Source organism: Danio rerio, chromosome 17 (assembly GCF_052040795.2).
Source record: "Danio rerio strain M-AB ecotype USA chromosome 17, GRCz13ab, whole genome shotgun sequence".
In the NCBI taxonomy this organism is placed as follows: domain Eukaryota; kingdom Metazoa; phylum Chordata; class Actinopteri; order Cypriniformes; family Danionidae; genus Danio; species Danio rerio.
In genome coordinates, this window is record NC_141037.1 from 57,476,214 (window position 1) to 57,499,560 (window position 23,347).

At 38.8% G+C, this 23,347-nt stretch overlaps 1 protein-coding gene and 1 long non-coding RNA gene across 4 annotated transcripts in view; both read left to right on the plus strand.

The window, feature by feature from the left end:
- pxdn (peroxidasin) overlaps positions 1–23,347 on the plus strand; it is a 92,837-nt gene that overhangs the window by 1,899 nt on the left and 67,591 nt on the right. The window lies entirely within an intron of this gene.
- On the plus strand, positions 7,779–10,092 carry LOC147840078 (uncharacterized). Its single transcript, XR_015513976.1, has 2 exons — positions 7,779–8,359; positions 9,570–10,092. It is a non-coding gene; the product is annotated as an uncharacterized LOC147840078 (long non-coding RNA).

The window sequence follows — 23,347 nt, forward strand, 5'->3', positions numbered from 1 at the left end:
CTTAAACCAGGCTGGTCAAGCTGGTTTTAGCTGGATTTAGCTGGTCATTTTCCAGCCTGACCAGCTAAGACCAAATGGCTGGAAACCAGCCTGGAAGTGGCCAAAACCCTCTAAAGCCAGCCTGGTCAACCAGCTAAAACCAGCCAACCAGCCTAGGCTGGTTTAAGCTGGATTTTTTTAGCAGGGTGGATTTTAATAATGCATTAAGGCCACACACACATACGCAGATATAATGATAAATAAAAAAAATCAACCAATCAGAAAGTCTCGTTGAGCAAAGTTCACCAAAAGGAGATCTTTAGCCCCGCCCACTGTTCTTCCCTTTATCAAAACTTAGTTTACACTTTTGTACCGTGTCCTTAAATAGTTTGAGTGACTAAAATATAATCGAACCTTTAAAAATCCAGAACATTTTGAGCAACCAAAAACACAGGGATCTGGGAAACAATCAGTCAGATTTATAGGGCCGTCAGTGCTGGCTCTGTATCTGCTCTTTTGTCCTGAAGTGTTGCTTTGAAGTGACGGCAGTAACAGTAAGCGCATTGTCCAGCCTCTCCTGCTGATGAACGCATGAATGAATGGCGTTTTACAGCAGCTTCTTTAATGATCTCTTTTATGTGGTCAGTGTGTTGAGTCTGTAACGTCTCAACAGGAACGGTGTTAACTCAATTCTACAAACCACTGCTGTTGAAGACTGAATTATTAACCCTTATATGAACTTTCACTTCTCTTTCAAACATCTCCTAATTGCTGTTTAATGGAGAGATTTTACATGTCTTTTAACTTTTAGTAACTCATTTCTAATTACTAATTATTTTGTCTTTGCCATGATGACGGCACATCATATTTTACTAGATATTTAGTAAGACACCTGTGTTCAGCTTAAAGTGACATGTAAAGGCTTAACTAGGTTAATTAGTTCAATGGTTTCTCAACTGGTTTGGCCATGGGACCCACATTTTTACATGGGCATCAAGCCGCGACCCAAATTTTTAGGAACTGTAATACAATTTTAAGAATTATCATTAATTTGTATTTATTTGTTAGCATACACACAAGTAGTGACAGATAAATCATAAGAAAATCACCAAGACTTACAAATAAACAATATTTTACTGCTGTCATTTAACAAAATGCATCAAATTATAGAAATATTACAAAGTAAAAACGACAAATACTGTAAACAGTGGTTAGGGTCAGGAAATGTTCAGTTACCATGAACTAAACTGAACTGTTAATAAAACATGTTGTCTGGTTTCTTAAAGGGCACCTATGGTGAAAAATCTACTTTTCAAGCTGTTTGGAGAGATCTGTGTGTTGGTATAGTGTATAGACCGTCATACTGGGGTGATATGAACACACCCAGTCCTTTTTTTAAAAAATTTAACTACAAAAAAAAGGGTCGGCCAATTGGAGCTGTTTTCAAATCGATCGCACTAGGGTTGTAACAATATACCGGTATGACGGTCTACCACGATTTGAACGTGCACGATTATCATACCATGAACAATTGCATATCAACGATTTTAACCCTTAAAGACCGAGACAGCCGCCCGCGGCTAAAAATAAGTATTGCTCTTAAATGTTTAATAACTTTTGATCCGCTGATCCGATTCATACAATTCAAATATTGGCATAAAGAAGAGAATCTCAGCTTTCCAGTGCTGTATCACATAACATTCGCAGACTTTCAGAGGCTCCGGAATCAGTGCAGTTACGTCATCAAAAAGTGACAACGCTGATTTGACAAAGAAACGCTCGTCACTGTGTCTCCGGACAAACCAGACATGATACATTGATGCATTGTCCCTCCTCCATGCCCAGATTGGTTCAAACTCGCTATATCACAACCAATAAGCATAGGTTTCGCTTTTGTTTGTGGACCAACACTGAGCTTTTTGAACAACACGGAATGAGAGATAGGCATACATTTCTGCGCGGCTAAATAAAACGCAAAAAAAAGTTTTGCATGAAATAATTCTCATAATAAGTACTTTTGCATGCACAGGAACATGACAAAACAGTGACACAGCAAAGACGAACTGCTGCTCTTGCTGTTTTCAAAAGACTCAAATGAAGGTGCAGCTGTTTGTCTGCATTGCAGACAACCATATCCAAATCCATATCCACAGACAACCATATCCATGCTGGCACATAAAACCTAAGGATGTTCCATATTGAATCTAGTTTCGTTATGTAACTATTTATAGTATAGTAAATATTTATATCTATTTTTTTACTGAGGATTTGCACCATGTTTATTTGGACTTTATTTGGACTTTGACACATTATTTATTATTTTCTTATTTTTATTTGTTCATTGTAAGTGGTGTTGTTTATAGTAACTGAAAATATATTATTTGGAAAAAATCAAATTTGCTTCACTTTTCTATTATTTTGTAACATTTGTAACATACCGTAAATACTGTTTTACCGTAAATACTGTTTTAGACGATTATCATACCGTAAAAAATTCATACCGTTACAACCCTAGATCGCACCATTATGTAGGTGTGCGATCCCCCACCCACCGAATTGATTGACAGCTGCGCGCATTAACATGTTCCGGTAGTCGCGTGTATATGTCAACAAGTCCAGGCAGTCATACGCAAAGCAACCGGGAATAAAAGCTCTGTTCTGTTCGCTAGGATCAGCAATCATCATCAAATGTGATTAAGAGTGAGTTTCACATGTTTAAAGTGTTTTAAAACAGAGTATGTGTGTAATTAATTACAGCGTTTTACTTCAGCTTTACTTCATCAGCACAGCCGCGTGTCAAAACAATTATAAAAGAAGACGCTTCAATCCCGGTTTGTGGAAGTTAAATCAGGTTTATTTTGTATATTAGCATAACAGATATCCACACAATACTTGAGGTTAGCCTTAACTAAGCTAAGCGCGCTCTGTCTGTCTGCCTGCCTGCCTGTGTGTGTGTGTGTGCATGGGCGTGCGCGTTATCTTTGTAACGATATTTTGTGTGACTCATCAACGCAACTTCACAATACTGATTAGTAAAGGTTAGTTCTTACTGTAGTATCTCACAAATGCTACGTGAGACCTTCTTCCTTTAAGTCTGTCTGTTGTCTGACGCAGCTGAGGGAGGAGGCATGTAGAAACAGTGAGCGGGAAAGACCCGTCTTAAAGGCGCAGTACGACAAAGCCACCCCCTGCTGGAAATCAGTATAAAACAGCATCTTGTAAAAGGTATAATGAAAAATCTGATGGGTATTTTGATCTGAAACTTTATATACACATTCCAGAGACGCAAAAGACTTTAAATTAAATCTGAAAAAAGGGGTAACCTAGGTGCCCTTTAATGTCGTTTTAATTTAGAAGGTTTCGTGCTCTTTTGTGAGAGCACCTCGCTACATATGATATGACACACTGAGGCTTTAAGTCTTTTTTCCATTCAGGGTCGTATTTGCGCTTCGACATTTATTTGTTGCTATAATTAAATGAAATTTCACATGTCAAACAATATAGTTGTCGTGCACGCATTTCAAAATAAAAGTCAAAATTAGTGAAAAATGTAACTTTTTGTTGTTTTTTTTGACCACACACACTCCGCGACCCACAGAAAATGTTCCCGCGACCCACTTTTGGGTCACGACCCACCAGTTGAGAAACACTCAGGGCCGGCGCGTCCATAGAGGCGACCTAGGCAGCCGCCTAGGGTGGCAGTATAGAGAGGGCGGCATCCGCGACACCTCCCTTACCACCCGCGTCCTCAGTTATGTCCGCGACACCTCCCTCACCACCCACGTCCTCAAATATATTCGCGCATAGACGACAGAATAGAGAGGTCGCCGTCAGCGACACCTCCATCAGCACCTGCGTTTCCTCAGTTATATCCGCGCATAGGGCGGCAGAATTGAGGTCTGCGACACCCGAGCTTCCTCAGTCATATCCGCGCATAGGGCGGCAGAATAGAGAGCGCAGTGTCCGCGACACCTCCCTCCCTCCCTCCCTCAGCACCCGCGCGTCCTCAGTTATATCTGCCCATAGTAAGCTGGAAAAGAGGTCCGCCACACCTCACTTCATTTTCATAACCGGTCACTTTCGTTTTCACATTAGGGTTGAGGGCGGCATGATCGTCCTCTGCCTAGAGAGGCAGTTCAGCTTGCTCCGGCCCTGGAAACACTGAATTAGATTAAGTTAGGCCATTGGAGATATTTGGCGTGCTGAATATCTGGAGCTGTCGGCGATTCAAATCATGCTGTGTGAATTGAGTTTTGACTGAAAATAACATCAGCGATCGCCTACAGCCAATGAGAGAGCGGCATTCACTTGCGTGTGTGTGTGTGTGTATACCTGCTGCAGGCCAGCGGGAGGCTGGGGGAGAAGTTAACAGCGTTCTTTTTCGGTTTATTTGGACCCACGAAGTGTGGTTTATTCATAAACTAATTTCGAGAGGATCACGTGCTTATAATCAACACGGCTGGCTCCTTGTTAGCTCTGTAATCAGCCCTATTAGATGATTACGGAAGCATTATAATAAGTTTTTCACTCCAGTTATCTTCGTCTTGAAGCTCCCCCCTTTCCACCCCTACATCCTCCCATTTTTTCTGATCGGGCGACACGGTGGCGCAGTGGCTAGCACTGTTGCCTCACAGCAAGAACACCGCCGGTCCAACCCATCGGGCCGGTTGGTGTTTCTGTGTGGAGTTTACATGTTCTACCCGTGTTCGCGTGGGTTTTCCCCGGGTTCCCCGGTTTCCTCCCACCATCCAAAAACATGAACCATAGCCAATCGACTACAACCAATTATTACCCAATACAACCTGAGTTTACACTTCTCACGGTGACAAGCAGGGGAGTTCTCGAGACCTACCTGACCTCGAATTCCCCTCTCGCCCTTCTAACGGGAGGGAGCCCCGGGCTCGAGGATATTACGAGCTCAGGGCTCTCTCCCGGGACAGCATGCCAAATACGCTTTTTTGATTATCACCGAAATGTGAACTCTTGAAATGGGGGAAAAACTAGTGGAGGTTTGACAGGACTCAGGAGCAACCGTGTCTGTTTGACGTTTAATACAGAAAGAAATTAGTGTATTATCAACGTTGAGGAGAAATGGCTAATTCCCTTTAAACCCAGGTGAACAAGTATGTACATTTTCTACCCCATTAAAGGCTTCTTTCTCATTATGTAGTTAATAACAAAAGATATACGACGTGTTTTTGGCTGTGAGACGTAGTTTGGACGAAGTTGTCGGCGATTCTTCCTATAGTAAAGTCATGCAATGTGAAAGTCCCTGTCGCCGATCCATCTTGCAGTGTAAACAAAGCAGCGACGAAACGCCAGCCCAGATAGTCATGCAGTGTGAAAACATCTGTGACACGACTACTTTGAAAATCATGCAGTCTAAACTTGGCATTAGAGTCAGCGATAACATCCCATAACCCCCCTCTCTGTCCTCAATTTATTCCATGATCACTGCCCTCTCCCATCAACCCAAACCCCGAAGGAAGAACGAAAAGGAACTTAGTATAAAGTAGACCAGGGCCTTAACTCTGAAATCCTCCATGCTCTGTTAATGAATGAAGAATTCTAAATTCCACATGATGGCTAATAACAATTTATTCTTCAGCTGTCTCTCAGTCTACATCTGAAGCAAAGTCTTCAGAAATATTCTGAGCTGGGGTCCCATAGAAAGTGTGGATCCCGAATCGATGTGAATTTGCGATGCATTCCTCGGCTTGTTTTAATACTCCCATGTGTCAGTTGCATGCGTTTGTTTCCAAACCCACAATGCATCTGCGCTGCCGCAAACAGACAGAGGCCTGCCTTCAGATTCGTGGCCGATTGCAGATGAGAAAGTGAAGCTCGACAGCATTAGCCTAACTCTCCACATCTGTCTGCAAGACGCTCTTGGAGAAACCGCACGTAACGGCTCCAGCACTGCAAAAAGCTGATCCCAGGCCAGCGCATTATTACACCACTGAGCCGCTCATTGTGTCTGAGCAGGAGGGAAGTGTGCTGTAAAGTACATGAAGGGCTCATTTGTGAAGCTTGACGTCGTTTTTTTGGACTCGAGTGCTCTGCTCGAAGGAGCTTTTAACTTATTAGTTAGTGAATCAACCCGGTTTGGGTTTTGAAGCTGAAACCTTTAAAGGAGCACTCCGCTATTTTGGAAATAATCTAACTCCACTGGAGTTAAACAGTTAGGTTTTACATGTTTTTAAATTAATTCAGGCAATCTCTGGGTCTGGTAAACTCACCTTTAGCTTAGCTTAGCATAGATCATTGAATCAGATTAGACCGTTAGCATCTTGTTAAAAAAAAGATTGTATAATTTAAATCTTCTGTAGTTACATTGTGTAATAATAATAATAATAATTCCTTTAATTTATATAGCGCTTTTCTGGTCACTCGAAACGCTTTACACTCTCAAGCGGTGGACTTCTTCATTCTGATTGCTTGCCGCCGAACCGCGTCATAGCTCATTACCATCCAGCTTGATGGTACTTGATTTCAACTCTCCTCGACGCCCACACCAGCGAAGATGTGCCGCGCTGCTTCTCGAAGCTTATCGCTGCTGGCTCTCATTGAAAATGAATGACTTCAGGCTACTTTAAATCTCTTGCCTCTTTCGGTGTGAACGTACAGTAAAGCTAAGCAGGGCTAAACCTGATTAGTTCCTGGATGAGAGAAACTAGGTTGTTGTTGTTGTTGGAAGTGGTGTTAGTGAGGCAAGCAGGGGGCGCTCAACCTGTGGTCTGTGTGAGTCCCATTGCCCCAGTATAGTGAAAGGGACACTATACTGTCAGTGAGCGCCGTCTTTCGCATGAGATGTTAACCCAACATCCTGACTCTCTGTGGTCATTAATAATCCAACCCGGGCTCATTGTGGAAACGTAGCCCCGCGGACGTTTCTGCGGACCGCAATTTACGTCCCGGGAGGTACGTATTTGAGCGGTTTTTGTTTTCGCGGATCCGCGAGAGGCCGCTGTGTGCGCTTTTTAGCGTCTCGGGAGCGCGCGCCGTTCGCGCCCGCGCCGTTCTCGCGCGAAAAGCCGCCGGATCGGCCGACTCGGCCGCCCTCCTCCTCCTCCTCCTTCCCTAAACACGACCGACGGTTTGCAAAAGCCGTCCAGAAAAAAAAAAGCAAAAGCCCTCATCTTCGATTTCGACTGCGTTTTCGGATCCCGCCGCGTTCTCGCTCTTATTTTTCGGATTCCGTTTTTCGTCTTACCTGATTTCCGGAACCGCTGTTTTCCGGACTTGATCCCGGTCGTCGTCCCCGCGGCCGGCTCCTCCTCCTCCGGGGCCTCCACTCCGCCAACGCAACGCTGTGAGCTAAGCGGACAAACTGGTTGCATCGGGAAAGACCTCTGACCCGTCGGCCGGCGAGCGCGAAGAGGGGGGGCGGAGCTGCGCCACACCGCCCCGCAGCGTTTGCTCGAAAAAAACTAAACGCGGCCTTACGTACCTCCGCCCACGTAAATCGCGGTCTCCAGAAACGTCCGCGGGGCTACATTTCCGGAATGAGCTTGGGTTGTAATAATCCCATGGCACTTCTCGTAAAGAGTAGGGGTTTAACCCCGGTGTCCTGGCCAAATTTCGACCATCGGTCCTTACTGATCATAGCTCTCAATCTATTCGTAATCTACAAATTGCCTCTATCACTCTATCACCATATAGCTGGTGTGTGGTGAGCGAAGTGGCACTGTTGTACTGTGGCTGCCACATCATCCAAGTGGATGCTGCACACTAGAGGTCTGCATTCCCAACCAGATTTCTGCGGCGCGGGAATACATTTCCGAATAAAGCGCGGGAGCGGTCGGTAACGGGTTTAATTTGGGACGGGAGCGGGCCGTCTAGCAATATTGCTCCTGACTCCCGAGTGAGCACGCTTATGTATGTGTGTAAATGAAATAGCGCGATGCTGTGTTTAGCTTGTTTGTTGCTGTGTGTGTGTGTGTGTGTGTGTGTGTGTGTGTTTATACAGACAGCTTGTTATAGGCTGTCTGGACTCTGTGTAGCTGGGTGGTTTTCAGTTTTGTTCTCCCCCCGCTCTTTATCGGGATCGGGCGCAGCGGGTAGAAAACGGGCCGGGTCGGGCAGCGGGACAACAAATGCTGAATGTAAGCAGGAGCAGTCGGGTTCGGGCTAAAACCTGGCGGGAGCGGGATTCAAAATTTAGTCCCGCACAGATCTCTACTGCACACTGGTGGTGGTGTGGAGAGACCCTCTTATGATTGTGAAGCACTTTTGGTGTATGACCAAACACGATAAATGCAAATAAATACACATTACTAGGCCCACACCGTATCTGCACATGCAGATTTCCGCAGATTTTTAGCCCATCATTAATTAATTACTTTACTTGAGTAAATGTGTGTAAATCTAAATTTATTCAGTTTTTAAAGGGTCATGAAACCCCCTCGTTTCAGCAGGGTGTTTTCACACCTCTACTTTGGAAAAAGTCAGAAAAGTGGGCGTGTCCAGCTCTGTTTAGGGGGGAGTGTCGGAGGAACTAAAGTGGGATGGTGTGGGAGTGTCTATTTGGGCACACGCGAGTTTCAGTCAAAATACACACACATGAGAAAGTGATGATGTTTAACCTACATGGACATCTGTAGTCGAATTATTTGCCAAATTATTAAATGGTGGACTTTAACTGCAGTTTGGCTCTTTCATTCAGGGAATTCATTCATGTCCCTCCCGACAAACGAGATATTTGATTCGAGGAGCTGCTCTAAGCGTGTATTTTTCATGCAATGTTTGATACCGCACGGCGAATGAGAGAAAAAAAAACTCCGCATTTCCCGGAAACTTAGATGCACACGGCAGGTAGCGTCAGAAAGCCGCGTGTGTTATTCCTGTCACAAAATGCGGTGCTATGTTTGCATCAGTGCAATAGTTAACTTAATTCGATACGAACAAACTGAATAAACAAAGAGCACTGGTCGCCCACTTACCAAATCTGTAGAGACAGGACAATCACCAGCAACTAGAGCCGCGTCTTTATGAAGAGGAGACTAACGTTACAAGCGAATCCGGATTTCAGCGTTTGCAGATGAGAACAGCTCTCAGGTAAACAATGTTCCTCCTTAGACACGTAAGTTATTGTTGTCGAGCGTCGCGTACACTGTTAATCCACACGTGACTCCAGCTGAGCTCTCACAGAGAGAAAATGAAAACGAAACTTAACTGCAGCAAACTATAAAAGCAACACTTCAAGCTTGTTTTGCCAACACAACGTGGCGTCTCTGTGGCGTAAACACGTTGACGCTAATGAATATTAATGAAGTTGCACAATAGAGCGCGCTGATTGGTTTGAACCAAGCCTTACTCATGCATTAATGCATCACACTGTAAGACGTAATAAGACTCACTCTGGCACAGACGTCCAGTCTGCACGCTGGAATACACGCTATTATGTCATAGCCGTGACGCAGCTTCAAAAATTTGTTTCAAACAGGAAGTACGAATTTGCTTGAAATAACGCAAAAACAACCAATTTACACTTTTCAGTGAAATATAGGTGTCCTAATAGTGTTTTTAGCAGTGTGGGACACATATACCACTGTCAACAGCTCAAAAAATGTGTTTTGGTGTTTGGTGAGCCTTTAAACGAATTTCAGTAATGTGTGTGACTAATATTAAAATGTTCATCTCATTTATGTACAATGCAGTTTGTAAAGTAATATTTTCTGTCTTTTAGCAAAGCTATTATATGAGAGACTTGTTTTGTTTATCAAATAAAGTGGATCTAATTGGATTTGAAATTATATTAAAGGTTGGGCGAGGCAGTGGCGCAGTAGGTAGTGCTGTCGCCTCACAGCAAGAAGGTTGCTGGTTCGAACCTCGGCTCAGTTGGCGTTTCTGTGTGGAGTTTGCATGTTCTCCCTGCCTTCGTGTGAGTTTCCTCCGGGTGCTCCGGTTTCCCCCTCAGTCCAAAGACATGCGGTACAGGTGAATTGGGTAGGCTAGATTGTCCGTAGTGTATGAGTGTGTGTGTGTGGATGTTTCCCAGAGATGGGTTGCGGCTGGAAGGGCATCCGCTGCGGAAAAACTTGCTGGATAAGTTGGCGGTTCATTCCGCTGTGGCGACCTCAGATTAATAAAGTGATTAAGCCGACAAGAAAATGAATGAATGAATGAATATTAAAGGTTTTAGTTATGATACTCCCAAAATAATTCCGCAGAAATCTGCAGATTTTGACCAAAATTCCCTGCAGATATTGCGAAAAATGTCAGCAGCCTCCGTCTGGCCCTTCACATTACTTACTTACGTACTTAAAGTAAAGATCATTTAGTTTTTAGTCTTTAAGTTCCTGATATTGATGTGAAAAACATCAAGTAAAAAAAGTAATGCAGGTGTTTTACAGCTGGAGATGAAATAATTGCTGGTTCTTAACCCTGCACTGCTGTCAGACTTTCCAGTAAATTCCACTTTTCAGTTTACCATATATTATGTAATACAGACAAAGGGGGACAGAAGTGTTGGCTTTGTGAATGAATAAGATCATTTGGACGATCTTTCTGACCACAATAGAGTTAAACAGCAGTGAAAAAACCTGCACCATATTATGCAGCCTGTTGTTCTGCCAGGAGTGCGTGTTTTTATGCTCTTGTAATACAGTTTAATAATCTCCTCGAAGGCATGCTGTTGTTTCACATGATTTCACGATGACAGAATGTGCCGTATTTATTTTTCCAGTGCCTAAATGAGTTGAACAACATCCTGCTGGACTCTGGCTCGGCTCAGTAATGCATCTGATGGACTGAAGTCACGATAATGTTTTGAAATTAAATCTCTCTACATTTGGACTTTCCGTCTAAACTGATATTGTATTTTAAAGCAATGAAAACAAATCTATTTTTTTAAATGTGAAGAGTGACGAAAAAAACTGTGGAGGCTTTCGAAAACGGTGATGCATTTTTAGTTATGTGACCAATTCAGATGAAACTCCAGCAGCAACTCCACCTCGCTGTATGTCCATTAACCAGAATTGTATTTAACTACTGTATTTATCCAGAATTTATACAACTTATGCAAAAAAATAAAATTAAAAAGAAGAGTTTTGGTCTTGTTTCTAGTGTAAATATCTACATTTAAAAATTAAAACAAGGCAGCATGGTGGCGCAGTGGGTAGCACGATCGCCTCACAACAACACGGCTGGCTCAGTTGTCATTTCTGTGTGGAGTTTGCATGTTTTCCCTGTGTTCGCTTGGGTTTCCTCCTGGTGCTCCTGTTTCCCTCACAAGTCCAAAGACATGCGGTACAGGTGAATTGGGTAGGCTAAATTGTCCGTAGTGTATGTGTGTGAATGAGTGTGTATGGATGTTGCAGCTGGAAGGGCATCCGCCGCATAAAACATGCTGGATAAGTTGGCGGTTCATTCCGCTGTGGCAACCCCAGATTAATAAAGGGACTGAAAATAAATGAATGAATTTTAGCAAGAAATCAGACAGCCATTTATGAATAATATTAATACTTGTGAAACTGTATTCATATCGCAATATTTATGGCAGAAAAAATAAAATATCACGCAATATCACGTTTTTCCAATATTATCCAGCCCTATATTTCAACATACTTTGAGATTTTATGATGTGTTTACTGTTTACGCATTTTAGCTGACCTATTTATCTGAGGCAACTTACAAAATAGGTTAAATGATGCCTTCCCTGCTGAAAAATCCCGCTTAAACCAGCCTAGGCTGGTTGGCTGGTTGACCAGCCTGGTTTGAGAGGAGTTTTGGCCACTTCCAGGCTGGTTTCCAGCCATTTCCAGCCTGGTCTTAGCTGGTCAGGCTGGAAAATGACCAGCCAAATCCAACTAAAACCAGCTTGACCTGCCTGGTTTAAGCTGGATATAGCTGGTTTTGGCTGGACTCTCAGCTTGGCTAGGCTGGTCAAGTTGGTTTTAGCTGGTCATCTCCCAGCCTGACCAGCTAAGACCAGGCTGGAAATGGCTGGAAACCAGCCTGGAAGTGGCCAAAACCCTTTTAAAATCAGCCTGGTCAACCAGCTAAAACCAGCCAACCAGCCTAGACTGGTTTAAACTGGATTTTTCAGCAGGGTTGCAAGCTAAACATGATGTATATTGTAATTGTGTGTGCGTGTGTGTTAAAATAAAAGCAGACGTGTGTCCAGCGCTCGTCCTTCAGCTGGTTTTCTCAGCGAGGACCCGTAGAGAGGGAAGCGGCGTTGTGTGGAATTTGCTGCAGTCAGGTTTTGTCAGGCATTCATTCTCAGAGCCATTGTGGAATGCAAAGCCTGTAAAATCCCGAAAGCTTTGCTCATTTGCACAGAGGAGATACGGGCCCTGATCGTTAGTAAAAGAGCACTTCTGCCGCTCTCTTCCTGTGCCAGTGCTGCGGGAGCTCTCCGTGCTCTTTTACAGCGTTACAAAGCTGAAAGTCAGGCCTGAGGAGTGTATGAGCTTCATCATGTCATGCGCTTGAGCATAAATTTACCCCGTTTGGCTTAAAGGCACATGAAATGAAAAGTTACTCACTATTTATGAAGCTGTTTGAAAAATGCTGGAAACTGACTAGTGCTGATGAGTTGAAAAAATATATATAATGTAAAAAATACAAAATAACAATATTTACATATATATTTATATTTATATACACTTACTGGCCACTTTATTAGGTGCTCCTCACTAGTACTGGATTGACCCCTTTCGCCTTCATATCTGCTTTAATCCTTCATGGCAGAGATTAAACAGGGTACTGGAAATATTCCTCAGAGATTTTGCTCCATATCGACATGATAGCATCACACAGTTGCTGCAGATTTGTCGGCTGCACATCCATGATGCCAATCTCCCGTTCCAGCACATCCCGAAGGTGCTCTATTGGATTAAGGTCTGGTGACTGTGGAGGCCATTTGAGTACAGTGAACTCATTGTCATGTTCAAGAAACCAGTCTGAAGTTGATTCACGCTTTATGACATGGTGCGTTATCCTGCTGGAAGTAGCCATCAGAAGATGGAGACACTGTGCTCATAAAGGAATGGACATGGTCAGCAGCAATACTCAGGTAGGCTGTGGTGTTGACACGATGCTCAATTCGTAGTAATGAACCCAAAAGTGTGGCAAGAAAATCTCCCCCACACCATTACACCACCACCAGCAGCCTGAACCGCTGATACAAGGCAGGATGGACACATGATTTCATGTTGTTGATGCCAAATTCTGACCCGACCATCCGAATGTGGCAGCAGAAATGGAGATCATCAGAGCAGCAACGTTTCTCCAATCTTCTATTGTCCAGTTTTGGTGAGGCTGTGTGAATTGTAGCCTCAGTTTCCTGTTCTTAGCTGACAGGAGCGGCACCCGGTGTGCTCTTTTGCTGCTGTAGCCCATCCGCCTCAAGGTTGGACGTGTTGTGTGTTCAGAGATGCTCTTCTGCAGAGCTCAGTTGTAACGAGTGCTTATTTGAGTTACTGTTGCCTTTCTATCAGCTGGAACTAGTCTGGCCATTCTCCTCTGACCTCTGGCCTCATCAACAAGGCATTTGCGCTCACAGAACTGCCGCTCACTGGATATTTCCTCTTTTTCGGACCATTCTCTGTAAACCCTAGAGATGATTGTGCGTGAAAATACCAGCAGATCAGCACATATATTATTGTAAACACAAGCTTTTATTTTAAATATGATTAATTGTAATTGATCTTTTGACAGCACAAATGTATTATTATTATTATTATTATTATTATGTAACAAATTGCATATATGATTAGACAGCATGATAATTGCACAGGTGTGCTTTAAGCTGGCCACAGTAAAATGCCTCTCTATATACATGTATGTTTATGCGTGTTTATTTGTAAACAGAAGTTTTTATTTTGAGTGCAGTTCATCTTTTGACAGCACTACTATTGACATCCATTATAGGAAAAACAAGAAAGGGCTACCATTTCCAAAATTAATTCAAAATATCTTTATCAGTGTTCATTAGGCCTGTCACAATAATCAATAAATGGACGTATCATACAGCACATGCACACGACCTCAATCATTTTTGATGATGATATACAAACTCAAACAGGTTTGGAACAAGTAAAGGGTGAGGAAATGGTGTACTGTCCCTTTAAGACAGCCAGTCAGTGATTCCCTGGAGGATTCCTTTGGCAGTCCATCTGAAGCTTTAGTTTGACCGTAAATTATTTGTTCTGCTGTGCTCATAAAGCGCACGTTTTCTACACGACGAACACATGTACACTTTGTCTGACTTGCTGTTTGTGTGGCATTTGTTAAATCTTTATCAGGAGAATGACTTTGGAGCATATTTAAACCCTGTAAAGTTTATTTTATAACATAATATTTGCACATTTTATTCTGTTCTTCTTGAGTTGTTCAACACGGTCAGTATTTCATTTACCACATTCTTTCTGTCATCTTCAGCTGTTGCTTCATGTGTCTGTAATACATTTACTGACTTTATACACAGTTAAACATATAATTATTAGCCTTTCTGTGAAATCTGTATTATTTTTCAAATATTTCCCAAGTGCTGTTGAGTTTTTTTAACACCCTTTTTTTTACATAATTGTTTTAGATTTCTAATAATTAGTTTCTTTTCTGTTTTCTATTACTCAATATTTAAAAATTATTTTGCAAGATACTGTAGTATTCATCTTAGTGTAATTTAATGGCTTAAAGAAACACTTAATTTATTTTTAGCTTACACTTTTAGCTTAGCATAGATCATTAAATCAGATTAGACCGTTAGCCAATTTATAAAAAAATATTTTTTAAGGGTGCTAATAATATTAACTATAGCTTTATATTGCCTTATTATATTTATATAAATATATATATTTTTTTGTTTATTTATATATATATATATATATATATATATATATATATATATATATATATATATATATATATATATATATATATATATATTTAATAGTTATTTATATATAGTTATTTATATATATATATATATATATATATATATATATATATATATATATATATATATATATATATTCTTGTCGGCTTAGTCCCTTTATTAATCCGGGGTCGCCACAGTGGAATGAACCGCCAACTTATCCAGCAAGTTTTTACACAGCGGATGCCCTTCCAGCCACAACCCATCTCTGGGAAACATCCACACACATTTACACACACCCTAATACACTACTGTCTATTTGAGAGATAGAGAGATTTTTTTATTTTATCTTAAATCAAAAGAAATAAGATTTAGATTTTCTGCCTAATTTGCCCAAATTGTGTTTGAGTTAAGATTTTATAGTCATTATAGAAATTTTGGGCTTTATTTTAATGATCTAGGCACAAATTTTAAAGCACATGGCGCAAAAGCATTAGGGCAACGTCCGAATCCACTTTTACTATTTTAAGGACAGGAAAATACCCATGTGCCCCGGCGCATGATCAAACAGGGTGTGCTTATTCTCTTAATGAGTTCTGGGTGTGTTTTGAGCATAACCTGCTTTAGACCAATCGGAGTCTCGTCTCTCATTCCCTATAAGAGTCGGTTGCGTCGCTCCATAGTGCATTTGCTGTTTACATGATAGACTTTGTAAGTGTAAAAACGCTTCACTAGCGAGAAAACCGTTAAGCAGAGCATCTGCAGCGCGAGGATAAAGAACGAGCCTCCTCCATTCAGCCTCTTTACTTTCTCTTTACTTTTACTCTTTACTCCTTTACTTTAGTGGAGTGAGAAAACGGTGGAGACTCACTCCACTGAACACATCCATTAGCCCACATGTTTAATTTCTTTTGTTAAGCGCAAAGATTTGTGTCAAAATTAAATTCAAAGAAATTCAGTTCTAATCTCCAGCAAATGAACAATAATAATGAAGTGTGGTCAGAAAACTGAGTTATATCCAAACACACGTCCTGTTCTTATGCCCAAAATGCTGATGCAGACGTCTCCAAAACCCCACATCTGGACACATCTACACTTGTTTATATTAAAACAAATATTAATATGCATACAATAATTAATACTGCTAATAATAAGGACATTATACAGATGCAGATCGTCTTGAATAAACTGAAAAAGCCCCTTTTTAGTAAAAGTATTTCTAAAGCTAATAAAAATAATATATTACTGATGTAATAATAGTTTATTTATATTTTTTTACAAATCATGCTAAAATGTATGACTGAGATACACTGAGATGATACGAATCTCAGTCGCGATGAAGGACAGATTGATCAGATTGAGCCACTGAGTGAAAGTTACAGATTGGCGTTGTGTTGTTGTGTCATATGTCAGGCTGTTCAGAGGATCAGTCTCCGTCTGTGCTTCTGTCAGGTTGTGTTTTATCGTGCTTTTGTAGTGGGGAATTTCCTCTGATATGGTTAGGCTGGATGTGAGCAAACCACATCCTGTTTTATGTTGACATTCATTCTCCTGCTATCAGCCCATTCAGAGCGTCCTGTCAGAGACCCGTGAGTCCTCCACAGGTCAAAATACAGCGTCACACACCGCACTCTTACAAAGAGGAGTATTATGATTTAGGCGAAATGTTGAGAAGAACGAAAGAAGTAAAGAAATGAGGAAATAAGAAGTAATAAAAAGAAGACAGAAAGAAATAAACAAGGAATGAAAGTAAAGAAAGAGAGAAAAGATGAACGAAAAAGAATGAAAAAGAAAGAAAAAAGAGGGAAAAAATTGAAAGAAGGAAGCAAAGAAAAGAAGTAAAAAGAGGGAAAAAATAAAGAAAAAGGGAAGGAAAAGAAAGAAGGAAGCAAAGAAAAGAAGAGAGAGAGAGAAAAAAATGAAAGAAATAAATGAAAAAGAAGTAAAGACAGAAAAAAGTGGACAAAAGATAGAAAAAAGAGGAAAGAGAAAGAAAGAAGAAAGGTAGGAAGGAAGGAAGGAAGGAAGGAAGAAAAATAAAAAGAGGAGAGAGAGAAAAAGAAAAGAAAAAGAAAGAAGAAAAGAAATTAAAGAAGTAAAGACAAAAGAGGAAAGTAAAGAAATAAAAGAAAGAAAAAAACATGAAAGAAAGGAAGAGGGAAAAACTAAATAAAAGAGGAAAGAAAGAAGAAAATACATAAAAGAAGACAAAAGAAGTAAAGAAAGAACTAATAAAAGAGAAAGGGAAAAATAACAAATTAAACATATTTAAAGAAATATAGAAAAAAAGAAAGAACGCTTTTACAATGTAGATTGTGTCAAAGCAGCTAAACACAAAAGTTCTAGTAAAGTCCAGTTTTCAGAGTTGATAGTAAGAAGTAAATATAAGTAAGAAGAAATGATAAACAGAAAGAATAAAGGTATGAAGTAAAAATAAATGGATGAAGAAATGTGAGAAAGAAGAGAAAGAAGACAGAAATAATGAAGGAAAGAAAGAAAAAATGATGGAAAGAATGAAAAATAAAATAAGTAAATAAATAATAGAAAGAAAGAAAGAAAGAAAGAAAGGTGAAGGTCATAAAATAGAAATAAATACACGAATGAAAGAGAAAAGAAAAGAAAAAAGAGAGAGAGAGAATTGTCACGGTTGACTTTTTTCTAGAAAACTAATGGTCTGGATTCGATTTTTACTTATTAATTTGTCCCTTCTGGACTGTTAAAATAATGACACAATTAAAAAGTCAGGGAAAGTTTTTATGCTACTGTCACTTTAAACACACAAATCTATTTTCAACTTTATTGTTTAAGTTATGCAAAACTTGGCGATATGGTGGCTCAGTGGTTTACGATGTCTCAAAGCAAGAAGGCCATTGGTTTAAGTATCAGCTGGGCCAGTTGGCATTTCTGTGTGGAGTTTGCATGTTCTCTCTGTGTTGGTGTGGGTTTTCACTTGGTGCTCTGGTTTTCCCCTAGAATCCAAACACATGCGCTATAGGGGAATTGATCAACTCATTTGGCCATAGTGTATGAGTGTGTCTGTGTGAATGACAGTGTATGGGTGTTTCCTAGTACTGGGTTGATGCTGGATATATATATATATATATATGCAGGAACAGTTGGTGGTTCATTCCGCTGTGGTTAATGTGGAAAAGAGACTAAGTTGAAGGAAAATGAATGAATGAAATTAACTTAATATTTAAATCAATGTAACTCAAGTGACATGTAAAGTTAAAGTAATTCATCTTTTAAAAAAAAGCAAGGCAGTAGCTCATTTTTACCGTGTACACCATGAGCTTTCCTGATTATAAACCAATTCTAAATCCACAATTCAAGCAGATATTTTAGTTTTTTCCTGAAATTTGTCACACGTGTCAGACCCAGAGTCTTTTGTCACACATTTTCCCTCCTGAAAAGTGAACGTTAATGCATGTGCGCTTTCAAAGTTTGCGAAACAGATCCGGCTGTAAGGCTTTGTTATGATTGTTTGCTGTGAACCGTATCATCCATCTTGGCCTCTTTCTGAACACGTCTCGCATGTGTTGTGTACTTTTGATTGGGAAAGTCACTGCTGCCAAAAACCAGGCTCGGTTAATCAGTCCAAGCTCTGTTATATGAGTTCAGCGCTCAGACATGTGCTGGAGATGCAGAGCTCAGGCCCACCAGAGATCAGCCTGGTTTCCATCCATTAAATTTATGCACAAAACTGAAACATCACATGAAATATCTGTGAATAAAGTTTCCATCCAATGAGAGACCAAAGAGAACAAAATGGTCACTTCCTGGTAAATTGGTGTCTAATATCAGACAGAGAAATGCAGTTTTGTGTTAGAAGAAGGCACTGTGGTGTTTTTTTTTTTTGTTGTTGTTGTTGTTGATATAGTAAATGAGCTGCACCTCAGAAGACAAAACGCAATGAATGTGAGATACAGTTAAACCTTATGCCTCTTCTTTTGGGCCGGCGGTGGGAGCTATGTAATCTGTATATCCTGCATTTTACATCCTGATGTGAGTTTGATGTCTCACGTTGCTCAGTAACACATGAAAGAAAGGAAGGAAGGAAGAAAGAAAGAAAGAAAGAAAGAAAGAAAGAAAGAAAGAAAAATAAAGACGAAAAGATTAAAGATAGATAAAAGAGAGAAAGAAACAAAGAAACAAAGACAGATATGAAATAAAGAAAAGGAATAGAAGAAGTGATAGAAGAAATGAAAGATTAGAAAAATAAATTCATAAAAAAGGGAAAGAATAAATTACATAAAGAAAAGATTATAGAAAGGAAAAAAAGATATAAAAGAAAAAAGAAAAGAAAAGAAAGGAAGTTACAGTTAGTTACAGAAGCTACGAAATTACAGAATAGAAAGAAAAATATATGAAAGAAAAAAAGAAATGATAAAAGAAAATACAAAAAAGAGATAAAATAAAGAAAGATAAATGAAAGGAACAATTGATAGAAAAGAAATTACAGAATAGAGAAATAAAAGAAAGAAATAAAGGAAGTAGAAATGATAGAAGAAATTATAGATTGAAAGAAAGAACAAAGAAAGAAAGAAAGAAAGAAAGAAATATGAGAGGGAGAGAAGAAATGAAAGAAAAAAGGAAGTAGAAATGACAAAAAAATAAAATGGAAAGAAAGAAAAAATATATTAAAAGAAGAAATAAGAAAGAAAAGAAGAAAGTAAGGAAGAAAGAAAAATGATCATATTAAAGATAGATAAAAAAGTAAGAAAGGAAAGAAAAAAAGTGAAAGTAAGAAAGAAGAAAAGAAAGAAATAAAAAATGAAATGAAAGAAAATGAAAGAGGAAGAGAGAAAGTAAATTAAAGAAGAAAAGTGGAACGATAAAAGAAAATAATGAGAGAAATAAGAAAGAGAAAAAAGTGAATAAAAAGAAAGAAAATAAGAAAGAAAGAAGAGGAAAGATAGAAAGAATAGTCAAATATTTCAAAATAAAAGACCCACATGCATATAAAATATAAATATAAACTTTAAAATAACGAGGGAGGAAAATGATCATTGTTGTCTCATGAGGAAACGAGCATATAAATGATCCCAGAGCAACATATCAGTCTGTGCTCTTCTGATGACACGGCTGCTTGTCAGGTCTGGATGAACGACCTAAAGTACATGTAAATGATGAGGGCGTGGCCTGTGAGTCACGCAACCGTCTGCTTTGTGTTCTGATTGACCTTTAGTCCCCTTGTGTTCTACACTCATGGGTTTTACATGAGAACGGGGAATCAATCATGTCTGAGGCTCTCAGTATGGACATTTCCTTATACTGAACTCTTATTATCCGACTATGCCTAGGTATAAGCAGATTTTCTTTATAGGGCATATTAAAATAAAAGGATCCATAAAAGAAAAAGTAAAAAATTCCAGGTTTCTTGCAGACTGTATATATGTACAGAACCCCTTAAAACCTTCACCCTGACTGGAGTTTCTAGAAAGTCTCAGATTCTGTGACCCAGTTCTGTTTGCTTGTGAACGGACGACTAAATTGCGTAGAAAAAGCTGCGGTTTAAAAGCTGAGGCCCACGGGACACTGAGTCACAGATTCATCTCTCTGACCTGCAGCAGCATTACGCAATAATCAGCACAATGCCCATTATTGTTGGGTCAGGAGACTGCTGTGTGCTTCCCTCCTATCTGATTGTCTGTGTTTTATTTTTACCTCGCAAGCAGTGTTGCATCTTAGTTAACATGTTCCCTGGTCCTCCCGGTCATTCAGTTCGTTGTTTTGTCTGAGGAATAACTCGGTGTTCTTCTCTCTGACACTTTCATAACACGAGGAGTCTTGTCTTGGAGTAAGCCATCACAGTGTGCTAAAGGCAAAGTGCGGCCAAAAAATGAGAATTAGCTCATCTGTCGCTCATGTGGTTTTAATCCTTTCTTCTGTTGAACACAAGAGAAGATATTTTGAAGAATGCTGTAAATAGACTGTAAATTGATTGAAGTATAACTTTTATAATGTATCTGCCGAATTAAAGCTACCAACAATAAGAATATCGTTGGTTTATCAAACATGGTAGTCAGTCGTACACTCAATCAGAGCTGTGGAGACATTAGTATTGCTGAAGTCAGAATTATTAGCCCCCTTTGATTTTTTTTTCTTTTTTTAATATTTCCCAAATGATGTTTAACAGAGCAAGGAAATTTTCACAGTATGTCTTATAATATTTTTTCTTCTGGAGAAAGTCTGATTTGTTTTATTTCAGCTAGAATAAAAGCAGTTTTTAATTTTTTAAACACTATTTTAGGGACAAAATTATTAGCCCCTTTAAGCACAATTTTTTATTCGATTGTCTAAAGAACAAACCATCGTTATACAATAACTTGCCTAATTACACTAACCTGCCTAGTTACTCTAACTAACCTAGTTAAGCCTTTTAATGTCACTTTAAGCTGTATAGAAGTGTCTTGAAGAATATCTAGTCTAATATTATTTACTGTCATCATGGCAAAGAGAAAATAAATCAGTTATTATAAATGAGTTATTAAAACTATTATATTTAGAAATGTGTTGAAAAAAACCTTCTCTCCGTTAAACACAAATTGGGGAGAAAATAAACAAGCAGTCTAATAATTCAAAGGGGGCTAATAATTCTGACTTCAACTGTATGTATATATATATAAATATTTATGATTTTTGATTTAATTTTTCTCTTTTAAATATTTCCCAAATGATATTTAACAGAGCAAGGAAATTTTCACAGTATGTCTGATAATATTTTTTCTTATATATAAATATCTTTATTATTCAGTATTTATTTATTTGTTTGTTTATTTACTTTATTTACTTGTTTTTCACTTTATTTATTTACTTATTTATTAGTCAGCAGGTGCCAGCATTCTTCAAAATATCTTTATTATTTAGTAATTATTTATTTATTTGTTTATTTACTTTATTTACTAGTTTTTCACTGTATTTATTTACTTATTTATTAGTCAATGGGTGCCAGCATTCTTTAAAATATCTTAATTATTTAGTAATTATTTTTATTTAATTGTTTATTTACTTTATTTACTAGTTTTTCACTTTATTTATTTACTTAATTATTAGTCAATGAGTGCCAGCATTCTTCAAAATATGTTAATTATTTACTAATTTTTTATTTGTTTGTTTATTTTACTTTATTTACTTGTTTTTTACTTTATTTATTTACTTGTATATTAGTCATGTTTGTTTGTTTATTTACATCATTTACTTGCATGCTTTTATTTATTTACGTATTTATTCATTTATTTACTTGTTTAATTATTTACTTACTGTTTATTTATTTATTTATTTATTTATGTACTTATGTTTATTTAATTGATCTTTTATTTACTTGTTTATTTATTTATTTACTTTATTTCGTTCATTTATTTACTTTATTATTATTATTATTTTTATTTTATTTATTTAATTAATTGGTTTGATTTAATTAGCATTTGCGCTCCGTCTCACTACTTAAAATTTGTGATTTTTCTGGATTTGAACATTCCTCAAAACATTTGTGATAATGTAAGTAAATATGCAGCAAAGTATATAACACTGTTCTAGTGTTTTTGGGATATTTTAATCAAATAAATCATACATATTGTGTTGTATATTGTACTTTCTTTTGCTGTACTTTCCCTTTAAGAACAACATTTAACATCTTTTAACATAATTTATTAATATGTATTTGAACATGCCAAGAAAATGAATCAATTATTTTAACTTAACATGTTTATTTGAAGGTAAAATTGTAGTAAAAAACATGCACATTTTGGTCATCCATCCATTTAGAAATATTGCCCAGTGTATTTAGAAATACATTAAAGCCAACTAAGATGACACTAAACTGTTTTAAATCCCTGTTTCTGAACAAAGCAGATGATACTCAGGTGTGAAAACACTTTTAGGTCTGTATTATTTCTTGCCGCTCTTGTTTTGTATATTGTTCCATTGTTTCTAAGGTCCCGTTTCCTGTGTTTCTTCCCGAGTCTGCGTTTGTTTACGTGGTTACCAATTATACACTAGTCATTTGTCCAGTCTAGTTGTGTATGTTGGATTATTGTCATGTAAATACACTGCCTGTTATTAGATCCTCATGTCTTCATTATCCCAGGTTGTGTACTTTGTGATACACAGGTTGTTATTTTTCTTGTTTATTTATGGTTATGGCTGGGAATTGCATTATGGGACCTTAAAGGCATAGTTCACCCAAACCCCTTCAAGACTAGAGAGGTGTGTTTGTTTATCAGGACTGGAATGAAAGAGTGTGTGTGTGTGTGTGTGTGTGTGTGTGTGTGTGTGTGTGTGTGTGTGTGTGTGTGTGTGTGTGTGTGTGTGTGTGTGTGTGTGTGTGTGTGTGTGTGTGTGTGTGTGTGTGTGTGTGTGTGTGTGCAGTGCTCTAGATGACTGTTTCCTAAGGCAATACAGGGGTCTGCTGGAATCCGAGCGCTCCGTGTCTGGGCACGTTTCTCTGTCAGAGGGGGATGTCTAAGACACCGAGGGGCTGTCAGGCACATTCGTTTGTCTTCCAGTGCCTTGGAAATACAGACACTCGGCTAGAAGCACACT